Source organism: Protopterus annectens, chromosome 11.part0 (genome assembly GCF_019279795.1).
Source record: "Protopterus annectens isolate FY-2018-M chromosome 11.part0, PAN1.0, whole genome shotgun sequence".
Taxonomy (NCBI): Eukaryota; Metazoa; Chordata; order Ceratodontiformes; family Protopteridae; genus Protopterus; species Protopterus annectens.
In genome coordinates, this window is record NC_056745.1 from 289718490 (window position 1) to 289731014 (window position 12525).

Below are 12525 nucleotides of genomic sequence, written 5' to 3' on the forward strand. Positions count from 1 at the left end.
GTTCACATATAATATTAGTTATATTAATTGGTTGTATTACCCTAAAATAGCTAACTATCTTATTTAAATCTAAGCTAAACAGATATATGACAGTGCCCCTATTAAACAATAATATTATTGGTTTCAAGATAATTCACTATATATCATGTTATCTAGGAAAGAGAAAAAACAAATATTTAACCTATAAATATAGTATTAGCTCTGACTTTGTTTATCTAATCTAGCTTATTTAACATTATAATGGCAGTAACACGGGTGAATACAAATAGCATTAACTATGCTTACTGGGTACTATACTTGAATATATAGAATGATAACTAACTAACAGAGTTCCCCAAACAGTCAGAACCACATGCCAGTATATAAGAAGATAGCCTTCACTTTCCTAGAAATGCCAGGATATAATATCTTCTGGTCTTTTAATCCACTAACTATCCCAACACTAAATCCCCTTTGTATCTAAGCATTTGCAGTATAAAATACATCATTAAGACAGGAAAATAAATATTACAGTATACTACCATGTTATTAGTACAACCACATTCAGGAAAAACTACCTAAAAAAATAGCATAATTATGATAAAGTTATCCTACTTCTACCATTCAGTTAAATAACACATTTTAACCAGTACATTATTAGTTCAGTTTTAGTCCTACCTGAATGGATTCACAGTTCCCTTTAAAGAAATAAAAGCTGTAACATACATTAAATGTCCACGGACACTCGTTTTACAGTCCAACTAGCTTCCCCTTCTTCCACAAAGATGTTTCTACTTCCTGGTCATGTAATCCTGTCTTCGAATTTGCGACGGGGAACCATGACGGACTTCCGGATGCGCCACCTCAGCGGACCTTCAGCAGCACCCAAAGGACTTCCTGTTACCAAGGGATACAGTTCGTAGAAGCCATAAAAGTTTGGGAAATCTTCGTGGACGAGCTGGAGCTGCAAAAAGAACCTAAGTAAATATTTACCAAGGGGCCTGGTGAAGAAAAAAGAACAAACAAAGGATTTTGGAGCCTCGAGACGTAGTAAGCATGGAATCCCAGTATCCACGTTGCTGTAAACAGACTGAATGGCCAAGTTAAGCTTCCAAAGCTGGAAGAGACTTAAAAATTTTCAGAAAGGTAACTTTTGCTTCTTTTCTTGTAGATATGGAATATTTGGATCCATCAACTGTAAAAATTAATGTGTTAGGATATTTCATTTGAAATTTAATGTTCTTTTCAATGAGGAACTTACAGTATGGAGATAATGCTTGTCTGGCTTGTCTTATTTGCAATGGTAAATCCTGACCCATAGAAACTCTATTATTTTGCCACAAAATATAACCTCCATTCTTTTTAACAGTTAGAATTATTTTATTTACATCCTGGTAGTTGAGTATTTTGACGTAAACTGGTCTAGGAATGTTTGAGGCTTGTGTTTCTCTGAGAGCTCTATGGGCTCTTTCTATAACTATTTGCTTAGCAATGTCAGAGTCATTGAACAATATTTCGAATATTTGTATGATGGTAGAAATTAAATCATTATATTGGATAGTTTCTGGAATTCCTCTAATAATTATGTTGTTCCTTCTGGATCTTGCCTCCAAGTCCAGAATTTTATTTTGCATAGACTGGATATCCATGTCATGAATGTCTGTTTTTTTTGTAAGCAATGTTATTCTGTCCTCATTTTCGGATATTCTAGCTTCCGATTTATCCATCCTTTCAAGAATTTGACTGCATGTGGCACCAAAAGAAAGTACCTGGTTTGATAGTTCTTTCAAAGCTTCTTGAATGGGCAACAAAGCAGTTTTAATATCTTCCATGTTAGCCAGTTGATCCGGTTTATTTGTCATTCCAGCTTTTAAAAGTTCCTGCTGTTTTATAGTCTTCTGCCTTTTTATTGTTGAATCTTTTTCTGGTGACTGAAGTGCTGATAATTTGGTTTTAGTTATTGTTGTTTCCATACTTTTTTCCTCTTTTGACATTGTGAAGCAAAGCAAAACTCTAGTAAAACTAACTAGTAAATATCCACGATTACTAGTCAGGCAGTTCCTTTGTTTAATAATCTGTTCAGAGTCAGACAGACAATCAGCTCTAATCCTGTGAGTTTGATTAATTTCCTCCTGTTCTTTCACCTCTCAAGCAATATTTAGTTGTAGTAGAATAGATATAGCCAACAATTAGTGTAAAAAATCTTGTAGTATATCCTCAGGGTTGATTTTTATTCCGAGTAACTGGAGAGCTGTAGATATGCAGTGTCTGCAGAATGGCGGCCATCTTTTATACTTGCCACTTTAGAATTTTAAAGTATTAAAATGTGAAGAGCTGAAAAGGTTACACCACTGGGTGAATTATATGCACACATATGAAAGTAAATATAACAGTTTGGCATATATCTATGTGATGCTGGTAAAACAACAAGTAATACAGAAATATAAAACTTTTGAGATAAACTTGATGCTCTGTTAAGAAGCAATATATGTCATATATGAATTTTAATACATTAATTACAGTTTAAAAGTTGTTCCTTCATGTAATAACAAAAGCTAGCAGGGGAATACAACTGACAAAGGTAAACTGAAAGGCAAAGGTAAAAAAAAATATTTAGGGCCAGATCTTAACCCAACATTCACTAAGGCAATGGCAAAAGCCCATAATTAATAACTACAAAAGAAAGTGAACTAAATAGGAAACCTCTCAACTATCCAGATTTAGGAGGGAGGTCCCTAGTTTTTCTCAAACTTTTGTTCTCTCCTTCCTAAAGCTGGAAATCATTTTGAGAAGTTTTAAGTCAACACTACCAACATTTTTTTTTTAAAAGTGTCCCTAATTGTGGGGAGTTTCTCCAATTATTTCTTGGTCTGTCCATAAGTTGAGAAGTATGATAAGAAACAGCAGTGATTATTCGTGTTCTGTTTTTAATGACATGCGGTATAAAGCCTTTTCATTTCTAGAAAGTGAGATGCAAACTGTCACACCTCCATTCAACACCCCATCTCAGGCTAAGGTGTGTCTGTGCACATTACATCTTTGTTGCTAACAATGTGTTCCCTTTCTTTATAGTAGTATATGTTATTTCTCCTATTTATTGCTATAAAATGCAATGCAAAATGTCATAACACCAGCTGAGACCCCCCCAGCATCTCAGTTTGTCAAATCTCAGTGCTCTAAGTGCTCTAGTGCTATGTGAACTCAACATTCGAATGTTAAATGTTGGTTTCTTCAGGAGTCACTGCTCCACACCAACAGCACAATACTGCAAAGAGCAGCTCTGTATTTAAGCATATGTTAATTCGCTATTGCTATAAAAGTGCAATGCAACATCTCACAGCTGCAGTCAGGCACACCCCACCCCACCCCAACACCTCATAGCACCATTTAGAATATTACAGGCCAGAATTTCTGAATAACACTTTTTGTCACAGACTAACAGTATGTTAAATATATCTGTTCCACATATAAAATGCAAAACAGAGTGTCAAAACTCTAGTAAGAAAAGTACCAAGTCTCCCTACTGATGCATAAGTTTTGTTTCACTGTTGTAGTCCAGAGTCAGTGCCATCTAAATCAGTAGGTACTTGCAAGATTTATGTCTGGAAAGCTATGGGGAAACTTCCTGAGCACACTGAATGGTAGGAAATCACCAAAGACCCCACTATTTCTTGTCTGAATGTCATGATAAACCCTCAGTCTTATGGAGAATGTTAAACAGAAGCTCCAAATATCTATTAGAACTTCTAAAATATACAAGAAGTCACTAGAGGTCACTGGCAAAGTGTAAAAACTGCATCTTTATCCTTGCCAGCTTATACCTTTTCAGCTCCGTGGCTGTCAGAACATGGCTCAAGAGATTTAAATAAAAGGCAAATAATGCGGGATCATGGTCATCTCTAGCTGCTACTGTTACTTAACTAAGTCTGAGGGGAAAGCCAACATGCCCCCTTTAACCTTGCTGCAGCTCCCTTATACAGTCAGAACAAATGCACGTGCACACATGTACACAGAGACACACATGCACGTGCACACACACACACACACACACACACACACACACACACACACACACACACACACACACACACACATATGTAGATATCTAGGCTACCTAACAGAAGTTCAAGTGTTCAGCACTAATATTTGCAAACAAAATTTCAGTTATACTGAACACACTGAAAATCAAAAGTTACTGTAAGAAGTAATATAGATTATTTGAAGCGAGTTTTCACTACCCTTTACTCCTTGATAAAAATGATGGTGATTCTCTCATACCGCTGACTGTAAGGTCATTATACCGAAGTGTAACAACTATTCATGCTATTGCTACCTCATTATTAGTATATAAATATGTTATTGATACTTTTGTATTCACACTTGAAAAGAGTTTTACCTCTTTCATTCACTTACCAGTTCTGCTTCTGTGGTAGATTACACAAGGAAAGTCATAAGCCTGGGTTGAGACATCTCAGGCAGTTTCCTGGATGTAATATTACTACTTTGGGGTTGTAAATGACAAAAAATAGTCATGCAGGTGTGATGATCATGTCCATTCAACATAACCTCAGCAAAGGCTAATCAAAAGATGCAGTGCATTACTAATGTACAAATGCAAACTGAGATGGTTCTAAATGCTATGATTCTTTAATCCCCAGGGATGGTGGTTGGCATTTACTTCACATACAAGAGAAGCGGGATTTAATTCTCACCAAGGGAAAATGTCTAGGCTTAAAATGGTCTGCAAAGACAGCTAGCCTAGTACTTACCAGTAGCCTAGTACTTACCAGTAGCCTAGTACTTGCCTATGAACCTATTAACAGATATTATAATTATCATTATTTTTTGAAAATTGAATTTTTGCTAGCAAAAGGCCAATATTGTTAGTTAAGTGTTTGAAGGTTTTGTATTTTGTATGTATTTATTCATTTGTATTTATTAACTGAGAAAGAAACAGCCGGGCATAACCTATTTTAAGAAAGGCCTTGGGGAAAAAAGCCATCGGTAGCAGGTATAGTGACAACTAGCTCTCCAGTACATAAGGGAGCACAAATTTAGCGATACAAAATATGCTGTAGAGTAATAGTAATGATACGGTCAGTGTGATTACACAAATACAAGAAATGTAATGGTTCTGTTTCAGTTACAACACATGGTGAGACACTACCACTCTGCATGGTCCTTATTAGACCTGTTATTGAATACAATGCTCCTCTTTGGTATGTATCTAGCCAGACACTGATTAGATGCATATACAAATTTACAGCTATGTATAGAAAAAAATATTATATAGCAAGTAATCTATTTTTGTTAATATTTTCAATATTATATACACAAGAGGAAAAATTGTGAGTAAAGGCTGAGCCAGTACAGCTGTGTAATGAGAGGTGTATGATGGGGAACAGATAAGCAGATACAGGAAAGTAATGAGATACCCAAAAAGGAAGAAGATGTGAGGAGTTAAGTCAAGAAGGATTTAAAGAAGAGAAAGCAGACTTGGTAGAATGTTAGGGGATTAAACCTCTACTGCAGTGGAGGATGAAGGACTGGAAATATAGATAAAGAGGAGAAAGATGTAAATAGTGGATTCATGTGGCAGTTGTTGGGCATTTATAGCACCAGTAATAATGTGTGGTACTGCTTCAATAGTTTTTAAAATTCAGATATGGAATTAATCTCCTGGTGGTCAGGAGAGCGTTGCATTTCTGGGTTCCAGGATTAGAGAAAGCATCTCCACAACAATGATTTAATAATTACCTTGTGTGAAAAAATAAAAAATTAGAGATTCAGATCAGAAGCTTTGGATTAGATGGTACCACTGGTCACCCTACTTGTGGCTGTTGTGAACCTGAATGATCATTATCTCTTAGATTCTGTTTGCTGAATGTTACCTTTTCCTCACCGCCATTTCCTAATTTTGAATGGGACAACTAGAGCCCATTACCTGCAGCAACACTTTTCACTCTTGTAGTCAATTTATCTTCTCCGTTAGTCTGTGTGAGCATGGAGTCAGCATATTAAATTATGGAGGAGTTAAAAGGAAAGGTGCAGATGGACTTGCCTCACTAGAAGTCAACGTTTAGTTATTGCATAGTTACTGGGCCTTTTCAGTTGACCAGTATGATTATATTTGTACATACTTTAGGCAGCAATATATTTGATGATGAGTCACTTCACTTGTGTTTAAACCCTGTATTTGTGCGTAGCCATGCACCTTGTATAGATACAAACACTAAGAAACACAATTTTCCCTTGATATCTGCTAGAGAACCCTCTTTAGCTCCACTGCCTGTCTGTGCACAATGCAGTTTTGCATTGCTACCTAGGGAGCAACTCAGTTGTACATTTTGAGGCATTAACGTAGTCTTCCACCCTTTGTTATTCTCACAAGCATGCCCTAGTCCATCTAGCCATCCCCACTAGTTACTACTTCCACCCTTTGTTATTCTCACAAGCATGCCCTAGTCCATCTAGCCCATCCCCACTAGTTACTACTTCCGCCCTTTGTTATTCTCACAAGCATGCCCTAGTCCATCTAACCCATCCCCACTAGTTACTACTTCCGCCCTTTGTTATTCTCACAAGCATGCCCTAGTCCATCTAGCCCATCCCCACTAGTTACTACTTCCGCCCTTTGTTATTCTCACAAGCATGCCCTAGTCCATCTAGCGCATCCCCACTAGTTACTACTCTATATACCTGCTAGAATGGACAGTTTCACACCATTTCTCCAGCCAACCTGCTTGACATGCGCATCCTGAGGCAAAGTAGTAATTACCTCATTTATATTGACAACCACTTGCTCCTAAAGCAAACAAACACAGCATGTGAGAGATGCAACTATACCATGAAATTAGAATCAGTCCTTTCACATAACAATATGCAAGAATTAGAATCAGTCCTTTCACATAACAATATGCAGGACTTAATTGTTGAAGATTTAAGCTTGGGAAGTCCCTGGTCTTTTCACAGTAACAATATGTGTTTGTTTCATGACCTTATCTTGTGTAAGAGGAGAATTGTGTCAGCACACACAATTCTCCTCTTACACAAGATAAGGTCATGAAACAAACACACACACGTGGAGGTACTCGCTAAGAGGCTCCTAAAAGACCAGGGACTTCCCAAGCGCAAATATACACATACTGGTACATGAAAAGAATCCACCACTACATATAACAACACACATCAATGTCTCAACAATTAAGTCCATAAGGCAAAACACCTCAAAACCTAATGTTCTGGTCATAGGTGACTCAATAGTGAGACATACAGATGTCCCCCTCACCAGGCTGAACAAGGAGAATGTCACGGTCATCTGTCTGTCAGGTGCCAGGATCCATCAAATCATGCACACACTCAAGTTGCTCAGCAACAATTACCTTTATGACTCTGTCATAGTACATGTTTGAGTGAAGGACTTGAGACATAACTCTCTGGACTATAAGAAGGGAGACATGACCAAACTCTCAGATTATGTGTTCCAGGCAAGTATGTCCCTATCCCTTAGCAGCTTTCTACCTTCACCTAGGATGATGCCACAGTACAGAAAAAAAAATATTGATTTTAATAATTGTCTTAGTTTCTGCTGTCACTTCAGGGGGATCCAGTATCTGTCTGCTTGGGAAGATATGGTCAACAGTCCATGCTGCTTTGCCAGAGATGGCCTTCACTTGTCTCTCAAGTCTTTCAGATACTGGCAAAGATGCTTGCCTCCCCCATAGTGCCATTTTTAGGCAATGTCTAAACAACAAAACTTCTGGACGTAAAGAAATTAAATAAAGACAAACTCATGGTCATGCTGCTTAATCCTAGGAGCTTAAACAGTAAACTGCACTCCCTGAAAGCACTCCTCACCTTGGAAGATGCCGAAGTTTGTACAATCACTGAGACTTGGTTCAAGGCCACTGAGAGAACCCCAGCCGTAAAAGGCTACAATGCCTTTCATATGTTCAATGCCCAAAATGAGCATGAAAGGACCAGAGGCTGAGGTGTGAGCATCTTCATTAAATCCAAATACACCTAGAGACTGGTGAAACAATATGTCTCTCTTGAGCTACTCCAGGTCCAAATAACTATAGGTAAAATACCCCTCCACACCATCGCTAGCTACAGGTCCCCTACCACAAACCAGGAGAAGCACACTGCCTACTTGGACATACTAGAGTTGCTCAGTATACAGCCAAAGAAACTCCAAAATAAACTGAATTTAAGGCACCAAATGGTCACCGATAACCAGATCAAAGAAAGCACCCTGGAAGGATGGGAAACAGCAATCCACAGTTTTGATGCCAAAAGTATAATTATAAGAACACCAACACATAAACGCCTCCACAGATAACACTGCGTTTTCATCCCTAGTGTACAGACATCATCAGATGCAGACAGTTTACACTAACACCAATTTTATACCCCTCCCATTATTCAATTAAGACAGTGAAATTACTTTATAATGCTCAGTTAAATAAAACTCATGCTAAAATACTAATAATTTTTTTTAAAAGCATTCTGAAAAATACATCCTAAATGTGCATCTACAAACACATATAATTCTTTGATTAAAACAATATTTAAATAGTTATAAAAATCATTAAAAAATGTTATAAAAATGTTAATACACAACCTAAAATGAATTGTTAAAATACATGATTTGTGAAAGTACTTTGCAAGTTGGTGAAATGCTGTCAGAGGGCTCCCTCTTGTGACATTAATATGAAAATGCAACTATTTTCTAACCTTAGCAAAGAAAATTTCAGAACACATTAAGTGGATGAACCATAACCATATTCTCATTCGTCCAAATGCCTCATAGTTTTACTATTGATTCTTATATGGGGAATTAAGTGAAAATTAACAAATCCTAAAATATCTTTATTATATTACAATTTGGCAGCTCTCATTTTTAACAATAGGGCAATGGAGATGTTATCATTCAAACCAGGGGGACAGTTCATAATTTTTCTAAGCATGATTTATCGACTTCTGATATTTCGCTTTTGAACAAAGGGCTTAACTATGTACCTTCACAAACAAGTAAGTTATCAGAGACTGTAGCGGATTTAAGGCTATTTGCAAGAAAAATAGCTATTAAACTATTTTTCAAGAATGCCGATAATGATTATGTTAGTAGTAAAGCAAACATGTTTAAACGCAACAGTACTTTTAGCCCTGCTCTACCACCGGCTGTAGAGAGCTTTGTTAAAATTTGTGAGAAGGAAATTTATGCATTTTATGCCAGTAAACGTGTTAAGAATAGATTTTTTAACCTTAATAAAGCTGAATACATGTCTTTGATGAAGCTAAGGAATAACACTGATATAGCAATACTACCCGCGGATAAAGGGGGCGGGGTAGTATTGTTAGACAGAGCGAGATATATAGAAATGGTAGAGAATATGCTTAAGAGTGACAATACGTATGAAATTCTCACTAAGAATGAAGTGATGAAAACAATAAATGAAGTTAAAGACAATACATACGATCTCTTGATGTGCCGCCAAATTAGCAAGGAGATGTATGATTATTTTCATGTCGAAGAACCATTGGTTCCGATCTTGAAATGTCTCCCCAAAATACATAAAGACAAGATACCTATACCCATGAGGCCGATAGTAGCAGGGAGACATTGGGTAACCTATTATATGTCCATATTTATGGAAAAATTATTGAGACCACTGGTAGATAAAGTACCCACTATATTGAAAGATACACAGCATTTATTAAAAGATCTTGAGATAATAGAATTAAAGCAAACACACACCCAAGATTTAATATTAGTTACATTAGATGTATGCAATTTGTTTACGTGTATTCCTAATGAATACGGTCTTCAAGCTATCAGGGAAGTAATGATGAAAGAAAGTAACTACTCCACTGACAGACAGACTCTCATTGCACAACTTCTCGATATGATACTTCATAATAATATATTCTTGTTTAATCATCAATATTATCTACAGACATGGGGAGTCGCCATGGGCACACCATGTGCGAACTCCTATGCGAATCTTGTTTTATACCATTGGGAACAAGAACATCTGTTCCATTGTAAATGGATGGCAAAGATAGTAACTTACAGGCGATTTGTAGATGATGTCCTACTCCTATGGAGGGGGACCAGTGAAGAACTACATGAGTTTGTAGATTATTTACAAAATACTACCAATTTTCTAAGATTTACATATGAATTCTCAAGAGAAAGAGCTAATTATCTAGATCTAACTATATCCCTAGATGCAGACAAACAAATTAATACAAGATTATTTAGGAAAAAGTGTTGGAGGAACACCATGCTAGAGTATAGTAGTATGCATCCCAGGTATGTTTTTTCAGGGATAGTAAGAGGACAATATTCTAGAATCTTGAGATTATGTAAAGATTTACAAGTTTTGTATGAAGAAGCTATTATATTAGAGAAAATTTTTTTAGAAAGAGGATATAATGCGAGTCTTGTCAGAAGTATAAGACAAGAACTTATACCCTCAATGGGACAAGAAGTATCATTTCCAGATGAGTCTACAGGAAATGAAGCAGTCAGAGTTAACTTACAAAAAAGAAATAAATCAGTAGTTGCTGTCCATAAAGCTTCAGAAAGAACAGTTAGATACATTATGAAATATACGAATGATAATGCAGAAATAAGAAAAATCATAAAAAGACATTGGAACATACTAAGTATAACAGAAGAAATCTATACATTAGTAGGGGATAGACCTACATTTGTCTTCCAAACATGTGATAATTTGAAAGAGATATTCTCCAGAAATTTACACTATGATTATAAAAATAGTGTAAATAATAGAAGGAAAAAAGGAACGTTTCCATGTTTGGGATGTAAAATGTGTCAATATATCACTACTGTTCAAAATTATACACATCCAAATGGTCATTTTGAATTTGTTCCAAGGATATACACAGACTGCAATACCAAGAACTTAATTTATATGGCCAATTGTACACAATGTCCAGTATTTTATATAGGACTTACGAAAAGGAAACTAAAAGAACGAGTGTACAATCATGTGTATGATATAAGGAAACAAAATGAATTAAATGCACTCGCCAAGCATATCAAAGAGTGTCCAAATCATGAATTCAAGTTTAGGGTCTTGCAAACACTAAAAGAAAATATAAGAATGGGTGACAAGAACAATTATCTACACAAATTAGAATTAGAGTGGATTCTCAGAACAGGAGCACACAGGGAACCAGGCATTAATAATTACTTATCCTTAAAACCAATTTTGAAATAAAAATGATGGTATAAGTTAGTGGTTGAACATATTTATGTTATAAAATACATTTATTATTGAATAAATCTTGCAATAGGCAAACCATATGAAGTGCCAATAATATAATAATTACTACATAAAAATTTTACTTCTTACTTATTAATTATGTGCATATTCAACATATATTAGGCATATTAATTAATTTAGTTTTTATTTGATTTGATAGATGTATATGTAATTTCAATGTTATATGCATATGTAGATTTTTGATTTAAATTTATTCATAGTATATTATGTGGAGTCAAGACTTAAAAGTTTATTCATAAAATATTTATATGAGACTTTTTTAAAGTGACTAATCAAATTGATATATATTTCTACGATGTTTTTATAATTTGATAGGCATATATTTGATATAACTTAATATGTATTTAATATAGTAGTAATGATGTACTTAAAAACTAGTTTCTCAATGCAAATTTGCATTTCATAATAAATGTAATATTATATATTCTGAATTTAAGCCAATTAAGTAAATAGTCTTAAACATCAATTCTAATATTCCCAATTGTGATGTTTATTTTAATGTATATATATATATACTAAAAGCAGTTATAGGAATAGTTTTATGGGGCCATTGATTATGCAGAGAAGTTCTGAATGAATAGTTGTTTGTTTCTCTATTTATTTCATGCACAATCACATACTATTCCAGACATATATAAAAATAGAGAAGATAATAATACTGAATGAGTTTTAAACGTTTTTATATTCAATTTATATTAAATACGCAAATGCTTTAAGGAATATTTACAACACGATTATATATATTTTTTATATATTTTTTTATACTCTTCATACATTTAATTTATTTAAACACAAACTGAATTTAATGCAAGCATCAAGACAGATCTGATGCTTAAAGTAATAAAATATAAATAACGAATAACTAGAAATAAATGTGTAATAGGTATTAAGTTTCTCATTTAAGCCATAATGCTAGACATATGAGAAGAAGCATATTAGGTTTTTTGAATAACTACTCTAAGAGGATACTGCCTATAGAGTAAAACAGGATAGAGAAAGGAATATAAGTGTACACTCTTAATGGTTATCAATTCAATTTTGAGCAGTTTTGAAACTGTCTGTCAAACCTAAATCAAGAAGCCAGAAATAGCGATAAAAATTCTTAAATTATTCGAGCGCTATGTATTTTAAGAAAATGACGCATAGCAAATGTTAAAATCTGTAGATAGGATCCTGACTATGTGCATATATATATATTTCTTTATATATATGGTTTCACAGACATGTT